The sequence below is a fragment of the Struthio camelus genome, chromosome 3 (assembly GCF_040807025.1).
Source record: "Struthio camelus isolate bStrCam1 chromosome 3, bStrCam1.hap1, whole genome shotgun sequence".
Classification (NCBI taxonomy): domain Eukaryota; kingdom Metazoa; phylum Chordata; class Aves; order Struthioniformes; family Struthionidae; genus Struthio; species Struthio camelus.
Genome location: NC_090944.1, coordinates 49356267 through 49374525, shown reverse-complemented (window position 1 = coordinate 49374525; position 18259 = coordinate 49356267). Strand labels below are relative to the sequence as shown.

The window sequence follows — 18259 nt, the reverse complement described above, 5'->3', positions numbered from 1 at the left end:
CGTTTTTGAAGGAAATCTGTCAGGAAAATTGTAACTTTTAAATGAGCAAACACAGTATGGTAGAGTTACCCCTGGTAAATACACCTGCTGAGAGATGGGCTCGTATTACCAGAGCATCAAAGGTTTATTACAAATCTTGTAAGAAACAAAAAATTTTGCGTTACTTAAGCACTGCAATTTTAAAGTTTCATATGAAAAGGGACGACAACAGCAACAACAAGAACTTAGATTTCACATTTACCTTTACCTGGTTGTGCACAAACTAGCACATAACAGAGGCATAAACTATTTCTAAAAGAACAGAGATACATAAACCATGCCAACAGTCGCAAAATTTCAGAGGGCAATATTTCACTTGGCCTCCATCTCCATAGCCTCTACTAGGAGGTGTGTTTTACCAGTGTCCAGAACAGAACTGGCCGGTGCCCTGAGTCAGAAAAAGTACTTACAGGCCCGTACTCTAGCCCAGTTCTCCTCAGTGAAACACATGCCTTGGTACTTTGCTGGGTCAACAATGCAATTCTCAGCAGGTTTAAGCCATTACAGACTTCAGTTCCCATTTACCTGCCCTGCTGCCCTTGTACATCCCAGTTCTCCAGTCTTTTGGGTTTTGAAGTCCTGTGCGTGAGCAAAAATCTGCAGCTACATACTTGCACAAGATCTAGGCAACAGGAAACACAAAAGCCCGCAGTAGGGCAAACCAGGCCATCACTGACTGCCGGACACGGAGTGTCGGAACAGGAATCACAGAAAATGGGAGAGTTTCCAAGAAAGGGCACCAGCCGCATCATTCATTCCTGACACAGTTATGCAGCTGTTACTTAAGCCAGTCCTTGTCATACCACAGTTCCCTGATAGTATCAGGAACTACACGCACATTTGTCAAACAGGATGACATCTAAAGATAGCATTGAACCTAAGGGGAAGGAATTTAAAGGAAAACAAATCGCCATGGTTACAACGTAGGGTACAAAATGCAGCACCAAAGTGTTCCCTGTGTGTGGAAATCTGACTTTGGCGACCTTTGCTGATATGGACTCCTGGAAACAGCATTAATCTGTGCAAAGCCAGCAAAAGGAAAACAATGGAGTTCAAGCAGCAAGTAACGATATTTTAATGCTCAAGGTTGCACAGCACAGCTGCTGCAAGTCAGACAACGCTGTGGAGTCCAAGGGCTCAGACCAAGGGGCCTTGGTGACTTAGCTACAGCCGCTGGAGGAGTTCAGTGAGGATGGTTACCACACGCTCCTGCAGCACAGACAGCAAAGGTGAGCGTGCCGAAACCTCCGCCACAAGGACACGCACTTCTAGCAGTCCCTCCAACCCCCCCCCCCTCCCCCCGGCAGAGCCTGGGCAGAGCCTCTCTGCCACGGCACAGAGCAGTCGGGCAATATGCTGAAGCCAGCATTAGGTTTCGTAGTGCCAAGTCAAATGCCGTATGATGCAAAGCTTTGACAAATTAGCACTGATGATTGACATTTGCTTAAAAACGTTGATGGGTTAGCTTTGTACGAGCACGCTTTATGCTGGAGGAGGCACTGGGTACCATTTGGCCCTATGTCCAAACCTATGCATTAGCCCTTATATACTTATTGGTGCTGGGCTTTTTGTGAAAGTTCAACAGCAGTTTCTTACTCACTCCCTGCCCAAGGTAAGAGGAAAGGACGGCAGGAACCGTTCACACCTTTCACAGTCACACCATTTCCTCCTGCTGCCCCAAGCACTTCAGTGCTGCTCTGGTTTGTGGTTCACTTGGTGTTTGGTGGTCCCGTGTCCAACCTGGACAAGGGTTTCCAGCTGTATCAGTCAATCTGATAACAGACATTACCTCTCTCTGCTACCCTCAGACCTTCACGGCTACCAGTGGGCGACTAGCCCATGCAAAAGGTTCCTGGCACAGATACAGACCGGTGCTATTATCAGAGCAAGGGAAAATGAAATAGAAGTGTCTGCCTGCCAGGCAAATCCAAAGGGAGTTCTTGGTCTTCACTTCACTGTGTCCTGCATGCCTGTATTTCAAACCTCACAGGCACTCAAGGACCTAGTATCCATCTTTCACCTCCATATGCAAAGATGGATGGTGACTTGAAGGACAAACCAGAAGGATGTTTATATGGAAACAAAAGGCGCTATATAATCACAGAGCTCTCCTGAGCAATGTGGCCAAGAAAGTCCTGTTTTGGTGACTTGAATTCAACAGGGAAGTAAGTCCCTGCAGAATCCTCTAGCTCCTGAGCTTTTCATTCGATATTTTTGGGCAACACGGCCTTCTTTCCCAAGGCTACCTGTGACAGGCTGTGGCTGGATGGAGTTTCCTACACTGTTTGCAATGCTCTAGAGAGGGCAAATTTGCATAAGAGCATCACTTCCACACAGAGCTTGAAATAGTGTCATATAACCAAATTGTGATAAACTGATGAAAGTCCGTCCTGATGATGTAACCCTAACCACATTAAGTAACAGTGAAGGGCGGTATTTCCATGGAAACAGACAGATTTTGTAATTCTCCCTTTTCTAGCTTGCTCATGCAATTTAAGTTAAATCCATCTGAGTTGGTCCATTTATTTTCAATAAAGTTCATCTTTGTTTTTCTGATTAGTCTCTAGCCTTCTACTACTAAGCAACAGTATATCCCTCAAGTTTTATTTTTATTACACTCAGTTAACTGACCTAAGCAACAGGCTCTGTATACAGCAGTAGTGATAAAACTTTCACACAGAATAGAAAGTTGTAATTGCATCTTGCACTCCAGCCAGTGGTGGATTTTTCTGTGGTGTGAAGAAGGGCAGTAAAGATGTTTTACCCCTCTACCGTGTACCTCTGATAACACTAGCCAGTGCTGTGACTGCTCTGATGTCCTACATCCTTTCTCCCAAATGCTAAATCACCATTTCATCCAAGTTTTAGAAAATCAACAGCTCAAAGTATCTGACTAAAAGTCCCTTCCCTTCAGCTCTCACTTCCCACTTTTCTGACATCACCCTTTCAGTATCTCTTCAGCCTGGCCAGAGCAGAAGACCAGAAAACAGACCACGAATTATCCCAGAAATTCTTTATCTGCTGCAAATAAGTCAGCAAGTGAAAAACAATGGAAAAGGGTCAACTTTTTGCTCTGTATTCAATTTGCTACACACCTTCAAGACATGAGTTAAAACTACAAATGGTTATACTGTGTATAGTACAACCAAATGCATGACTGAGGTTACAAACAGGTTTTATTGTTTACATGTGGCCACTGTGTAACATAAAGCACCCGACCATTTGTTTCCCCAGACCAGTTATACCAATACCTCGGCAGGCACTGGGTTCTTAGCAGTTGGTTTCACTTTTGCAGAACTATGTTGCAATACAGTTTTTAGCAAGAAAATTTATCAGAAGTATTTACAGTTGGTGAAAGTTCAAAGGGGCTAGATAGGAATTCAGATTAACTAGAAGTCTAAACAAATGTAAAGGAAAATGAGGATCAGATTCCAAAAACCTCTAGTCTACATTGCAAGCCTGACAAATGTTCTTGATTTGTGTTGGTTGTTAAAGAAGTGTAAATTTCATGATAAATTGATGTAGCTCCTGGGATGAATAAAATCAATAATGTAATAACATTGAGTTAATTCCTAGCTGACGTTGATTGAGAATGAGCACACAGAATTTGAGGTCTCCTTCCATGTACGAGCAGATATTAGTAAATCAGAACCAGATTGCCAATTACACCTTGTTATTGCATGGCAGATTAGGATGAAACACTATGTGATGAACACAGTATGCTGAGAGCAAAGCTATTCAGTTGGAAGTGAGTATTCAGGGAGTCTATGATTCCTGAACAGGAACATTTGAAGAAATCAATAATGCTCTCAGAAGGCTTGCAGAACCTGATTGCTTATGATATCTTTTCCCATGGTTATTTCTATACAGATAAAGCCAGTAGAGATAGGTTGGAAGCAAAAGACCTTCGCTCCAAAGAACGGGGCCCCATTCACAAATTAGTCTTTGCAATTCGGCTGTGATTTAGATGTGCGTTATTGCTTTCCCTTAGCATACGGATGATTAATGGGCCTGCTCCAGCTCTCAGTAGACCTGTTCCCTGGGTATGTTTAGTGTCCTTGCTGCTTATATTTTACTTTTTTCAGTGTGGAGAGTCAACGCTGAGTGAGTTCCAGTGCTCTCTGGATAGCCTGCTGAGAGACCTGAGGCCTAATTGCAGGAATTTTTGGTTGCTGGTGCACTAACCTAACCTTCTAATCACAAGTTAGGTTTAGATCAGTAAGAGTTATAAGAAAATGAAAACGCAAAATAAAATGTGTGTGTGCGCAATGGAATGAATGAAAGCCCAATTTCTTATGTCTTTACCTCTCTCCCGTTTAGGTCCATTTGGATCCTCTGATGTCTAGTAAGAGTCTTCTCTCAGTGGAGGGATATCTGAATCTTTTGCTCTCCTCTACGCTGCTCCCAGTTTTCCAGAAACTCAATATAACTTCAATATCACTGCACTGAGGTCTCAACACTTCTGTCATATTTAGCTGAATTTGGGCATCAGGGTCAGAAGTTACCAGGAGGGATGAAGAGGCTGATGTACATAAACAGGGCATGAACTGCAAGCCAGGTTTAAAAAAAAAAAAACGTTCCCTTTATTATGATAAGTGGAGTGGATCTGTTTTGAAGTAGGGGAGGGAAAATGAATGTGGAACCATAAGACGCCGCCGAGTCTCTGCAATTGCCTTTCAGAGCAGAAGCGCACCATAAAGCCAGCGGAGAGACTGATGGAGCAGCGCAAAGACACGAGTGACTTGCCAGGAGATATGCAGAAGCCTTCAGAACCAAACCTAGAATTTCTCACTCCTATCTTGTAACTTGAAACATACAAACAAACAAACAAACTCTCTCTTTTCATACAGCTGTGAGACTTACACATCAGATGGATGACTTCTCGGATAAAAAAATTGTAGACATCTGTTCAGACAAATCACAATCTCACCTTCTAAAGAAAATCTCTCCCAGGCAAAGACCCTTGCCTGCACCGCCAGCCTGTATTAGCGACTCCTTCATGCTGAGGGTTTCTGGCAAAGCCTTGGACTCTGAGGGTTGTGTTAGGGATCCACACTGCACAGACCACGAGTAATGCATAATTATTTGACTGGTTTTCAATCTCTTCAGACTGACCTCAATGCATGTACGCTCCTAGATACATTGGACCAAGGGTTTTCACAGGATGATCATTTGACCTTGCTTCCACTTGGTCCCCCAAATGCTTGCTCACCACTTCACTGGAAAAGGCAGATGAACCCTAGGTGCTCCCCAGTGTTTCATGTCAGATACTTATGTCTTCTAATTGCAACTGGCTGCTGTATGTAACTACAGGGGCGGATAAGTCATGAGGGAGAGAAGATGTTAGACATGAATGTCCTTGAAATAAGCTATTCTAATGATATCGTGCCGGGATCAAGGGAAGCATATTATCTCCAAGTATGTATGAATGAACTAGGGTTATTTGGCAGATCTGTAATTCACTCCGTTTTTTTCCTCAGAGTAAAACACCAAACTCATTCATTATAGTTGGCTTCAGGGCTCTTAGGAGGCACCCTGAAAGCTCTCCATCTTCAACATGGACAGCTAATCTAGACAAATAATTTCAAATAGTTTAAGAGACAGTTTGACCCCCTACATAAAATAATTAAAGGTTAAAAGGACATCTTGGTGTGTATCCGCAGAGAATATGAACTGAGTTGTTGTTCTTTTTCTCTGGACCCTTTGCAAGGTTCAAATACAGTTTACAAGCTTATCACCAAATTTCATTTTATACAGTACCTTAAACATAAACTCCCACTCAGTCTGATCAAAGCTTTTCCATGAAGCGGCTGAGCTACAATCAGTCCCCTTGTTCATTTAGCCAAGTCAATGTTCTTAATCAGTATGAAAACATTAGAAGTCAAATGGTGTTTTTTAATAAAGCTGGTTTGATCAGCTTCCAAGGAGGTGGCAGAGGTCTGTGGAGAACATTCCTGCCTGCTCCTAGAAAATGCATGTGAGCCCTGTAAAGTGCTGGGCACTGGGAGGACCCTGTGGCTCACTGATGACTGACCGTATTATCCCAGGAAAGAGAAGTCACCCCCTAACCCTTCACTCTAATCCACCTCCAGCACCAACTGAGTTCCTGCTCATGAAAACTCATTTATCTCAGCTCCTTCCCCTGGAAAATAATCAAGCCCCTGGGCTTTGCCAGAGATCAAAGTAATGATTGCTCCAGTTGTCTCAGTTTCTTAATATATTGCTTCTTTAGACGCTGTTGTTGCTTATTCAGACAAAGCAACTTTATGCCGAAAGCAAAGTCCACAGCAGCTGCAGATTAGAGACAGGGCAATGTTTAGGAAGTGACATAAGCAGCACAGGATCCCTCTGTCTTTCTAAGCCTTCACACAGTATCTTAAGCAAGGTTCCTTCAAGAGCACGGCAGGGACCATGGCTGTCCTTGACAGCTGTTTGTTGGTAGCTCTGCGATAACCCTCTTCCCAACGCAGGCCCACAGAGGGTGACCACTGCTTGGTGCTAGTGCCACGTAGACCCCAACATGGCCTGCACAGCAGCACGTCTGGCTGGGGGCTTATGTCCTCTTTAGAACTTGTTGAACACTGATTCTTTCATGGGGAGAGGAGCTCCCTGAAGCCCTCCACTCCTTAGAAAGCCCAAACAGACACAAGAGCCACCTCCTGGGGTGTTTGGGCCAGGACACTGATCACCCTGAGCCTACTGGAAAAATCAGTCAGGATCTAAGGCTTCACTGTGACCTGCAGATGTGACGCAGTTGGATCTCCTCTGCCTCACCAAATGGAAGAATCAGGGCAGCACTGTGTTGTAATCAGGTCACTGGTAGTCTCCCAACCTTTCTAATTTTTCAGTGTTACAAATTGACTCATTCTAAGAGTTTTCAAGCACTGAACGCCAGGAACTATTTTACTGCATAAGAACAGCTCAAGCGTGAGCCTCTACGTGGCTGGAATGGAGGCCATCACCAGGAAACATTCATGGCACAGACAGTAAGAACTGTTGGGAAAAATGAGGCTGTAATGAAATAAAATTATTTTTTGGGTTAGCTCTGGATTTCAAACATTTAGAAAGAAACATCAGAAATTTAATGTGAATTTAATTTTGATCCAAGCAATTAGGTTACAGCAAAAAAGAAGCAGGGCCATTTTACATTCAGGTGCTACAACAAAAGAAATAACTAATGAAGAGGCACTTCTGCATTCACAGTGTCCTCCCCTCGCTCAGAAAGGCTGTCAACAGAACTCAGTGAGGCCAATATTACTGCGACTCTTTGAGCAAGATAGCTTCCTGGTACAACTTACTCACATATAGAAGTCCTCAGCAAACATTTCGACTTGTAAAGACATTCAAATTCAGCAGGAGGAGCCTGTTTCCCTTTGGGACAGTGCTTGGAACTAAGCATCGCTTGGTGGCATCAGCTTTGCTGGGCTCTTCACTCTCCCAAGGACTTTAATCACTAAGGTCATAATCCTTCTTTAGAATAATTTGGGCAGATTCTTCTATCCATGAGGAGCCACTGGGAGGCAGGAGGGACTTTTTCACACACTGGTTTGTGCAGGGAGCTGACTGATAGGGAGGAACCTCATCCTGGAAGTTGGAGTGGAACAGAAAGGGGCACTTAGCAAAAACACTCTCATTTACATTTATTTATATCTCGATCGTTCATGTGTCTACAGAATATTGATCATTTTAAAGAACTTAAAATATAAGACAGGAAGAGTAGCTGACCCATCTTACTGGGTTATTCTACATCCTACCAATTCAGGCAAGTAGAATGACTCTCACAAAGCAACTAGAATAAGCCCTAGACCATTCACAAAACAAGAGCAGGAAAAGAGAGCAGCTGAAATTATTAGATATTCTACACTTTTGAAAAAAAACAGAGGAACTCCTTAGGTTCACCAAGACAGGCTTGTGACCTAACTTTTGCAGACAGACTTGTGACCTAACTTTTGCACTCATTTGTTAAAGCCTTTATCTGACGGCCTAGCAATATCCTGCAAGTAAGCTCTGTCCTCACGAACTGCATGGATCATTTCTATTTTCAAGGCCTGTCCTCATACCACTATCAATTTTATACAGCACCGTCCTGTCCTCTCCCTGTCCCCCTCCAGGAATTCAGCAGGCCTGGTGAAGCTGAGGAGATGTACATGAAAGTAAATAATTCTCAAAAACCTCTCCCCATGCTGCTGGCTACTTGCTGGTAATCTGTTCTCTTTCCAGCCATATCACACATCTATAAATCTATGCAAGCCTACAACATCTAAACACTGCAGCCAGCACTTTCTTATACAAACTGTTAAATCTAAAGGAAAAGCTAAGTGAATCACTGGTTAAAGAAATAGGGAGGAAGGAAAGAAAGAAAAGGAGAAGAAGGAAAAAAAGCACCATTAGCCCTCATTTTAACCTTGTTAAGCATCCATCAAGCTCATCCCTTATGCATCCTCTATCTTTTCCTCCTCTTTTACCACCACAAAGTGACAAGTGATTCCCATTTTCACTCTGACAGTCTGTCCACCTCACCTGTATCACTGATCTTCCAGCACTGACCAGCTGTGCCCGCCACCTTGGAACGCATCCAGGGCATTTCCATCCTGGTGCTTCTACTCAACTTCTGCTGATCCTATTTGCTAATAGAAATATTTTTGTGTTCAGTTATAACTTTGATGCTGTTGAAAGACTGACAGGTATACAGGACGGGAGTTGAGCAAGGCGATTTCTAGGAACAGTACATCTTTCTTGTGCTGCTGAACTGTCTCTGAAATGGCTGTGAATTAGGGATATGAAGAATCCGTTTGTTATTGCATTCACCAGGCAAGGTGTATCCTAACTCTGCGTTAAAAAGATGTCATCATAAAAATTCCCAAAAATAAAAAATAAGTGCCTTGTTCATTCACTTCTTTGTAATATAATCAATTGCGTCTCTGTGGGTGTAAAATGTTTTTCATGTGTGTTTTTCACCTACAGTATACAATGACAGAAAATCATTGTTCAGAGTAGTCCTTGCATTATCATTGAAGAAGGCAGATCACAACCTTGTTCAGCCTAGGTAGAGCTTGCCAACAAAACTTAAGAGATGATCAGTTTTGACTCACTGTTAACTCTTAGTCACAATATTTATTGCCCTCTGTGTGAGATAATGACAGGCTTGATCCTGCACCTTTGAGAATAAGGGTTTTCCCATTAATTTTAGAAAGAACAGGAGTGGGGCCTCATTTTTCTTCATTTTTGTTTCCTCTAAGTGAGAGGAATCATGTAAAGCAGCAACTCGAATAGCCTAGGGTAAAGCCCTCTTCCAAGCTTACGCTGGTCACTGGTTGGTGACACAGTTAACTGGTGACCTAGTAATCAGTAGCATGGTAAGAAACGTCCACAGTGAATGATCTCATTATTGTTTTCCTACAGCATTTTTGGCATCTCCTTTTGTAGCAGCCAGTGATCACTGTTGTCTGAAGGAGGATACCGGACTTAATTGGTTTGTCCTAGCACAGACACCCCTGGCTTCCTATAAATAAGGGAGGGTGTATTTCTTTTTCTGCCTGCCAAACTGTGTCTGTGAGAACACGCACCAGACTGCTTCCTTCCTTGTAGCCTCCACAAAAGTAAGTCCACGCTTCACATATTTGCAATGCTCTGCCACAGTCTGTCTCCTACTCCACGACCCCAGGCTTCATGCATAAGCTGCCTGGGCAGTCTTCAGTTGGCAAAGCGAGTGAATCTGGTAAGGTTAAGTGGTGGAAAAACAGTGCTTGCAGCCTGGAGGAGACAGGGAAGTGTAGGAGTTGTCCCACCTACCATAGGTGCAGATGTGGAATTACTGCCTTCCCATGCATTGTCGTCCCTGCAGCTGAGGGCTGTGTTCTTCCCATCCCACATACGGAATGAGTTGTCTTATGCATCACGGCCAAAGAAACTTGGGGTGTCAGCATTTAAACTTGGATAGCATGATCGCACAGGGCCGCTTCTCACTGAGGGATTTGAACATAGCTGTGTTCACACAAGCATGCGTAATTATGCAAGGAGTGAGGATCATGAGATCTCTGATGAGAGAAGGGAAAGGTCTGAGAGTCAAAGGCTCAAAAAGCGGATCAGGTTGTGCGCATGTTAGGTGGATAGGGACATATGAAACGTGATTCAGACACTTTTATGAGCCTGGTCTGTGCAACTCCAAAGTGGGTAAAGCTGCCAGATATCTGCGCAGTTCCATTGTGCTGTAGGGAATTGTCACACCCCGATGCTATCCTGGAGAGGAAGAAGGTGACTTTCCTCCCCCAGGGGAAGCCCAGCTTATCATGCAAGAGCACCCAAATTTTCCCAACCAAAGGCCGCACCAGCCACTTTTCTGGGAATGGTACGGCCACACCCCATCTGCAGAAAATAGAGGGGATTGCAACAAACATCCCTTAAAAAAGAGGTGCAGCTCATAATGGCTGCAGGCCACAGCAGGCCATTTTCTATCCTTCAATTAGTGATCTTCAACATGACTCACCAGTGAGCATTGCAGCAAGGGACCTGCAATCTGCAAAGGCCATATCTAAATATTCATTGACAGGACTGGTAACACCACTTTTTTTTGAAGATTGCTCAACTTCTCTTTATAAGATCCCATTTTCACTTTGCTTACAGCTCTGCCAACCTTTTGTCAGTTCCAGCTCACATATTCAAGCTTAGTGCCTGCCTCAGGCTCATTGCTTGTTTGTTGGGGGTTTGGTTTGGTTGAGTTCAGGGAGGATATCTTACTCTCCATTTAAACAGTTTAGCTTTTTCTAAGAACAAGATTAAAAAAAAAAAAAAAGCTTTTTTTTTTTTCCTTTCAATTGCTCTCTGTGGCAGAGAACTGAAACTTGTCAGGCTGATGGTCTTCAGGTCACGAATCTGCCATGGAAGTCCATTTCGAATGGTCAAGTCAGAAGCTCCTGTGGTAACCACCCTGCAAATGAGCAATTTGTCTTGTTTCAGCCCACGCAGTGGGTGAAGCTGGTCCTTCCTTACAACATCCACTGCCAGTTGCACTGAGAGCTAGGTGCTGTCTCTGCTGGCACTTCAATCGTGTGGAAGCACTATCATCCACCTGCAACTCAGAGGCACAGAAACTAGGCTGACCAAAAAGAGCCTAATAAGAGAAGCCTGAGCAATCTATGAGACAAGCATTGGAGCAGAAGAGAAGTGCTAGGTCACTCGGGACTTGATGCAGAGACAGAGGAGACCGAGGACTGACTACGTAAGTGTTTCTAACTCAGACGGTGAGCCCTAAGGGAGCACCGAGGACTGGCCAACCCCAGCCGTTCCCAATCAATCTCCAGTTCAGCAGGGTACCCATTGCCTCTTTGTGCAGCACAATGAAAATATCATTGTTAATAGGGTTTGGCCATTCAAGAAGTGAGTGCCAAACTGAACTAGGCATAAGCATCAGGCCTAGGGAAGGTCTGCAGGGAACCTAATGTCAGTGTGCAGATTGTGGTCCCTGAATCTAAGGTCCACTCGTTCACTATGAGGTTGAAATCTACTTAGATCAAAAATGAGAGAATGACCTGTGAGCCTGTCACTGTTATCTGTCTCTGTCATGAGTTTTCGTTTAGTTCAGGGAAATGAGCCCTGCTAATTTGTACAAACTAATTTAGAAAAGGCTCTAACTAATTTCTGGAAGTTAATACATCCCATATGCTGCAGGCAGATATGTGAGAATGACAGGCATGCGGCTATTTTTCAGACTTGGGAGATTGTTCCACCAGAGAGCCTCCATCAATCAATCAATTAGCATTGATTAATTAGAGGGGAGATGAAGGACAGCGAAGATACTGTAATTCTATTTTCTGAACAACGGATCTGAGCGTGCGTAAGGTGGAAGCACTGCTGAGCCCTTCAGTATAAGGTGTTTGGAGCACTCTGAGGTTCTGAAGTGGACAAATCTTCTGGAGCATGGTCAGAGGCTGTATGTGCTGGGGAGAGCATCTTAGAAGAAAACAAGGTGTATCTTGGAGGAAGAACAAAGGAAGAGGCTTTTTGCAGCAAGACCAGGTAACTATATGGAGGGAACAGTAATAAAAGAAGGTGGGTGGTAGAGGAGGGGAAAGAAGGAGGTTAAAGCTAAAAAAAACGGAGGGAGTAAAATGAGTGAGAGAGACTGGGGGGAGGGGGGTTCAAGGTAAATGGAAGGAGGACCAGTGAAAGCCCCTCTGCCTCTCGCTCTCCCTCCTTACTGACTGAAACAGGACTTGACAAGGCTGCCCTTACTGCCTTCCACCCAACTCCAGCCATGCCATGGCATATTGGAGGGCCCCTGCCATAGCCAGGGTGTGATGGGGAAACAATAGAGATGGGTTCATGAGTCCCCCATTGGGGTACAGGTTGGGTCCAAAAGCATCTAAGAGTTTGATGGGATGTAGCCTAGATAGGTATTTGCAGCACCAGAGGGCACCAGACAGCAAGGAGCAGGTGCTAAGTGGGTCCATGGGGCTAAAGAGCTAAGGGGCAGGAAGAGGAGGCCTAGCTGGAAAAGTCGACAAGTAGGGCTATATGTCATGGGAGTCAGAGTGGAGATGTCAAAAAATCTATTTTTTCATTTGCTCTTTGTAACCAACTTGGAATAAGTCTCAGGATACACAGCTTCTGGGCTTTCTCTCTCTGCTCTGTCAAATAAAAGAAATGAGGCTATAATGCAAATTTAACTCAACCTCCTCCGAAATGGGCATGCCCATAATACACATACCCCAAACCTGCCTTTTCAGAAAGTATAAAAAACCCTTTGAAGAAAAGGGAACTACCAGAGCCACTGTGCAAATAAGATGAAGCTGGAACTGTTATCTGTATAGTCAAGACTCATCAACAGCCCTAGAGGCAATCAGACACCTGGTTAACCTTTCAGCTCTTAACGCTGTCGTTTGCAGCCCCCTAAGCCTTATGCAAAAGATACCATCTATACTCCCACTAATGTCTGTCATTGAAGCGATTGGCCTCAGCCGTTCTCCACCTCTGCTAACAATCCTGGTGGCAAAAAGGCCCAAGGCCCTCCTAGTGACACAAATCTCTGCAGTGATATGATCATCTGAACGCTTGAAGAATCAGGCTTCCTTTTTCCCTCTGTGTCCTTGTGCGTCTGAAATTAGATTGACTTAGATGTAGGGTAATTAATATGAGTCCTCTCTTTTAAAAAGGCACATTAGTCAGGCTAGAGACCTAACTCTTCAGATGCATGACACAGAGAAGTATTACATCTTTCACAGCCAGCCTGCTCAAAACCGAGTTTCGGGACTCCAGTGGAATCACGAAATGAAGCAGCTCTGGCCAAAGCAGACTCCCAGCCTGGGAAATACTCAGAGGAAGAGAAAACACCCTACCTGACATGATTTATGGATGTGTCCAGAGCAAGATTTTCACCTGTTACCCTACTACCCAGCCAGCTTCCTCTTTCTCCTCTATGAATAGTATCCTCTAAATCCCCCATTCAGTCTCTCTCGCACCAAGCATTTTAGTCAGGTCTCTTCACTTTTAGCCTTGGGTTTTGGCACAATAACCCCTCAAAGGAATGTAGGCCTCCTTTGTGGAGGCCTCAGAGTGGCTTTCACCTAAATTAGCTGCTTGAGCTCAGACGGCTCCTCATTTGAACTCTGCTATTGCTCTGCTTGAGTTTCACAGCAACTCAGCCACCACGAGTGAGAGGATGTGGTTTACCAATCACACCAGAGATTAGAAACACCTTGTTTTGGAATGAAAACTAAGAAAAATATATGCGAATGCTGCTGAATAAGAATAAATATTCAGAAAACCTTGATGTGTCATCTTAACCATCTCCCTATTCATGAACACGCTTGAAACCTCTCACAAGGTTATGATAAGGAGTCGCTCACCAGTGTTAAATGAAAACAAAGCGTTCTGTTTTTCTGGAGCAGCAAGTTATAACACGTAAGTGAACGCTGTGATCAGAGCTCTTTTCACTTCCATGTTCCCATTCAGAACTGTATTTAACCTTGACAAAATGATGAACTATATCCTACAGCTGTGCTACATATTTTAGGCTAACAATGGCAGGAGTAAGGCCACACTGATTCTAGAGCGCTGTCAATCAAGATAGAGAGACTTATGCTGTGTCATGTGCTCTGTATTTCAGGTGGCGTAATCTTTTTTTGAGGAAATAGCAACAATTCACATACACTGCTCTGCAGTTAAGGACTTGGTCAGTTCACATGTTTTTTCCTTCTGGTACCAAACATTATCTTATTCCTTTCAACCCTTCTTAACCCTACTTTGGTTCCTGTTTCTTCGCGAGGCCCATACACCAACAGAGAAGTGAAGGCAACTATTTCTGTTTGGTTCCACCGTTCTGAGCAGTGTCTGAGTGCCTGAAAATGAACAAAGGGCCGGAGGAATGTGTGAGAGGCTGAGTGAACCTCCCGTTCCACTTCAAAACAGAAGGGAGCTCTGAACTAACCCGTCACTACAAAATTGCAAACATTCGCCTAGTAATGAGAGTTTGCTCTGCTTCCAGCAACACACGGTCAGTCTCCAAGGTAGCTGAACACTCAGGCTGGGGTTCATGTCACTGAACACTAGCTGTCTAAAAAGCTCATATCATCATCTAGGCCTCCTTGGTACACCATGCAGAGAGACAGGAAAAGAAGAATTCCTCACATCAATTTTATACCTATTCTGGGACGGAACAAGTTGTTCTCAGACGGTGCCTCTCTGTCTCCATAGGGTGTGGAGGCTGACTTAGGCTAGATGCTGAGCTACCAGATGGCTGGGATTAGGTAAGATGAATCCAAATCATCTTAAACAACTAGGTTTATCTAGGTCTTTTGCCAGTCTGTGCGTTTGTATCTAGCATCTCCTGGTGCTGTTACTTCCAAAGCATCCAGAGGGATATTAGGTGGTGCCTCCAGTGACCTCATGTCTCTGTTGCTCGGTGGATGTCTTTCTTCTCTGAAAGTTACTTCCTTTCAACTAAGAATATGAATCTAGGAGTCGCAAGGTGATGGGCTATACGGGGAAAAAAAGGGGGAGATTACACCTTCCCTCCCTTTGTATGGTGTTTGAAGAAAGACCAAAAGCTTGTTGCTGCCCTTAAACGAGTAGTTCTGTGAGCAACCGAACTAGTGACTCCTGGTTTCCCGTGGAGTTGTGTTCATGGTTAAATTCTCTGAAGCCTAGTAACGTGCAAATGCCGATTACAGCTTCTCCTGTACCTGGGGAGCTCATTATGATGCACTCCCACGTAAATTACCTGGTGTCAGCCTTGAGTTCTGCCTGCGCCTCTCCTCCAGTGGAGACATGTTTGGAGTATGTCTCTTTTAGCCAGCCAGCTATTTTCCTCATTGGAACTGGCCTATGAGTTCAAAGGTCGGGGTGGGATGACAGAAATATCTAGCTAGTCTTCCAGCAAATCCAGCAAGCCTCTTAAAAACACAAAGTGTACTCATGCATGAAGGATGCAAACACTCTTTCCTCTGCACGTTAACTTTCAATACAAAGCTTTTTTCACCTCTGCCTTCCCCCCCTCCCTTTACATCACGCCTTTGAAGGCGCACCTTTGGCAGAGGATAGGAGGAGCGCAGTTGCTTTGTTATTATTTAGGTATAGAACGCCTTAAAGTATGTTAGGAACTGCTGAGTTGGGTGCAGAAGGCTTCCTGGTGGAAAATTGTGCCTTCCTTCCTAAAAATAAACAAAAAACTAAAGAAGGGAAAAGGAAGAAAAAAGGTAAGGATGCACTTGTAAAGATAAAGGGCAAATCAGCCCTTTGCATGCTCACATCATAAAACTGAATACAAAATAATTACCATAAATGGGGCAACTAGTTCCTACGCCCTCTGCAACCTGGATGACAACCTCCTGTGTCATCAAAACAAAAGTATCTTACACAAAATACATTACTGACTACCTTATCTCAGTCACCTGAGCTAACACATACAAAAGGAGGCAACCAAAGTCTTCTAAATCATCTCTCTCTGTAAAAAAAAAAAAAAAAAAGAATTACAAAGATTTTAACACTGTTCCCTCTTCCAAAACTACTGGCACTAGGACAGGCATGTGATTTTATCCCTAAACAGGGTGTTCCTTAGGCTCTTTGCCAATTTAATTGGATTATTCATATCCTTCCCTTCCAGATTACCTCAGGGCGAATTACATGTTGGAGGCCTATAAACCCTGATGATTCAGGGCATGAAAACCAAACACATTGTTCAGGGTTTGACAGGGGCCTCACTGTTTTTTGCCCCCAAATTAATTGCTCTTAATGGACCAACCTAACATAACCAACCTCTGACATCATCCTACTGTTGTAAGGACAAAAGAACTTTTAAAACACAATGGGACCAATGGCATCTGGTTTTTTACCAGCATTTGCGGGTACCCTGCAGGAGCAAGCAACAGGCTAGCTTTTCATTTTCCGAGATACAGATGCTCTCAGCCCAGCTTCTTCAGCCTATTGGCCATTTTGAAGACTGATTTTCCACTGGTGAACCTCTTGGACTGAGCTCTAGAGAAATGCAAATACAGAAACAATTTCATTTCTGCTCTCCACAAAACATACCTTTTCTTACAGCAGTACAACAGCTACTTAGTACGGCATTAGCTAGCATGAAAAGGTGGACTTCCTTTAAATTCAGAACAAGTTTCGTTCACATGTTGAATCGGAACTTTACCCTATCCAGGAAATGCCAATTCAGGTCATATAAGTTTACCTCCACTAAATAAAGCAAGCAAGCAAAAATATGTATTCACAAATAAATGAGAGAGATTTGTTTTGCCATTTGGTTGATTAAAGTTTTGGACTTGCTTATATTTTTTTCTTTCTGTAACATGATCAGTTTTGATACATGCACCAGAAAACTTTACAGAACATATTTCTTCTCTATATTTTGGGTAATAATTTTTAAGATATTCTTCTCTCAGGCCTTTCACCAAAAAACAGTCACTCAGTTTCTCTTCAGGGGAAGATTATTACGTTCCATATTCCAACAGGTACCTTTTCTCCTTAGACAGCACGACCCTGCAGTCGCTTTCACAAGAAACCTCCCTGCTTCTAAATCAGACATAATACCTGCTGCAGAGCCACTAATGCCAAATCCACCGTCCTTTCTGTACATTTCCATTTTAGCTACGGAAAAAAATCTCCGTGTTTAACACACATCTCCCTAAGATCAGCAACCAGCACTTTTAATCTGTTTCACAATAAGATTTATACGATGTCTTTAAAAGCAACAAGTTGCCTTATATGGCAGTCCTCACCAGTCTCCTGCACAATCTTTCTGGAATATCAGCTGCTAATAAAGTTTTGTACTCTTTAATAACAGACTTTATGCACTTTAATACCTGCCAGAGGATGAACACATCTCTACCATTTCAGCTGAGGTATTTCAAAATGCAGCACTTTTAAATCAGCACAGACACCTTGAAACTAGTTTCTCTGTTTGCACTGACAGTTGTGGTTACAGGTGTTACGCATTTACAAGCTCTGCTTAGATATTAAATCTTGCACACAAATTCATTCATATTTGCATTCTCTGACTGAGTTTATCTATGAAAAATCTGCAATGCATTTGTAGTGCCCACACTTACTTTATATAACATGTTCATGCAAAAGTTCCAAGCAACATCACAGAATTATTACAGTCCACGTATTTAAATGCAAGTGAACTACTGCATGAAGCTTTTAATATATAATACAAGGAGAGCAAGCATGTAATGAAATGGTGGGAAGAATGAGGGGTGAAGTCCTTAGAACTGAAGCATAAATACATATATTTTTTATAAATGGCAGTGGTGTTTCACTCCTACCGAAAACTTTTTAAACGTTTATACCACATACAAACTAGTAAATAAGATTCAGATCTCACAAGAAGTCCATCATAGGACCTGACCATTTAGAGTATTAGCGAAATACTGCCTACACAGCACACACAAACCAAATACAATAGAATATAGTCTAAAAAAAAATCGGCACTCCAGATTCACTGCAGGAAACTGGAAAGCTGGCAGCCCTGAAAATTCCACTTCTTTGATCCACAGTGAAAAAGGAGGGTGTATGAACTCACCCTCGTCTACTTTTCACTTTCTTCAAGGAAAAGGGTTGTGCTGATTCAGGCTCCAGGCATGGCCCAAGAACATTTTCTTACACTCCCCATACATCAAATCTCTACTTTTTAAAGCAGATCTCGAGATTTTCTCTCTCTTTACTTAATTCAATTCGTTATAGTAACAGACACCTCTTTGTTGCTTGTCACTCA

The 18259-nt window shown here is 43.3% G+C and overlaps 1 long non-coding RNA gene across 1 annotated transcript; it reads right to left on the bottom strand.

Annotated features, from left to right (window-relative positions):
* Positions 1-7114: 7114 nt before the first annotated feature.
* Positions 7115-16694, bottom strand: LOC138066715 (uncharacterized). Its single transcript, XR_011140131.1, has 3 exons — positions 16368-16694; positions 15257-15428; positions 7115-7623 (listed from the first exon to the last, which is right to left on the bottom strand). It is a non-coding gene; the product is annotated as an uncharacterized lncRNA (long non-coding RNA).
* Positions 16695-18259: the final 1565 nt, after the last annotated feature.